We start from the raw sequence: 1,467 nt of genomic DNA, 5'->3' as shown, positions 1-1,467 counted from the left end.
AAACACATTAAACCTCTGCCTCCTGCACACAGACACACGTGTACACACTACACATATCCTGGCAGCGCCCCATGCAATCAGCATTATCCATGTGAGCTCCTTAATGGGTGCCTCGTAAAACAGACGATAGCTCTGCTACCAAGACCATCCACTGGGGAGACAAACTACCTGCACTGACATGCACACACACACACACACACACACACACACACACTCGCACACCACAAAAGTGCTTGCACATGAACAAGTATGAAATTGATGTTAAGTTCAATGTTTTCTCTGCATGTACATATGTCTTAGCAAGTCCATTTTTATGAAACTTACACATAACTGAGTTGTAGTTAAAAAGACACATCTGTTCTATTACAGCTTGTCAATAGCTCACTTTTGTATTTTTGCTGTCATTAAAAATAAAAAATGAGACATTGTGGTTTAACAAGCTGCCAGCCTATATTTCAGAACTTGGCTAATTACTGATTATCAGCAGCTTCTGTAGCATCAGTGCCTAGTGCTGCTAATAATGTAATCAGTAAGTTCATTTCTGAAATGTGGGAACATTGAGAAACTGCCAAAAAGAAGCCAGATGGAACAAGAAACACAAACAGTCATATAATGTGTTTTAATCCCAGTTAGCCAAATTTGACTGAAAAATAAAATCAAATGAAGAATGTAATCACAAAAACATCTGTCACAGCTTACAACTCAATATCACAGTTCAACTTTTATCTTTTGTACTTGCACACAGTTTTTGTACTGTTACAATTTGGGATTTTGGATGTGTTCACTACACATTTTACTGTGTAATAAAGGACTTCAGACAATCCAGATAATCAGCTTGTGTACATCCTGTTGCACTGTCTGACTACTCATTTCTTGCGCCATCAGTCTTTGTTATATTGTTTTGCCATGTCCCCAGATCCCAGCATTTACTCTGGTGAGCTCAGTTTAAAAAAAGCCAATATCAGTGGCTGAAACTACAAAAATAAGACCCAATTTTGAACTAAAATGTTATTGTCCTTCTCCTAATCGAACCCATTTTGAAGACATTTCTTATGGAATTCTAAATGAAGGGAAGACAAACCTTTCAGGGAAACTCACGTTATCATGGACAACAACAAAGCCTCAGGTAGATGTAAGGATAGACAACAAAGCTTTTCAGAGATTCCAGCAATCAATGAAGGCTACACCTTCAGAATGTGCAGTGACATTCACATTACCCACCATCCAAATAAAAACGCAGCAAAAAGGACAGAAAATCAACACACACACCATAAAACAGTGATGCACTTCAAGGCTCAGCTGAGTTGAAGATGCTATCAGGTAAAGGTGGTGCCATGTCACCGTGGGTGTGTGTGTGTGTGTGGTCACTGTGACATAAAAAGGGAGCATGCCACCCATGTCAGATATGTTGCCCTTTCTGCTAACAGCTCCAGAGGCCACAGAGGCTAACTGCCGTCACTGCCCCCC

Source organism: Monopterus albus, unplaced genomic scaffold, assembly GCF_001952655.1.
Source record: "Monopterus albus unplaced genomic scaffold, M_albus_1.0 scaffold66.1, whole genome shotgun sequence".
In the NCBI taxonomy this organism is placed as follows: domain Eukaryota; kingdom Metazoa; phylum Chordata; class Actinopteri; order Synbranchiformes; family Synbranchidae; genus Monopterus; species Monopterus albus.
Note: the sequence above shows the minus strand (reverse complement) of the source record.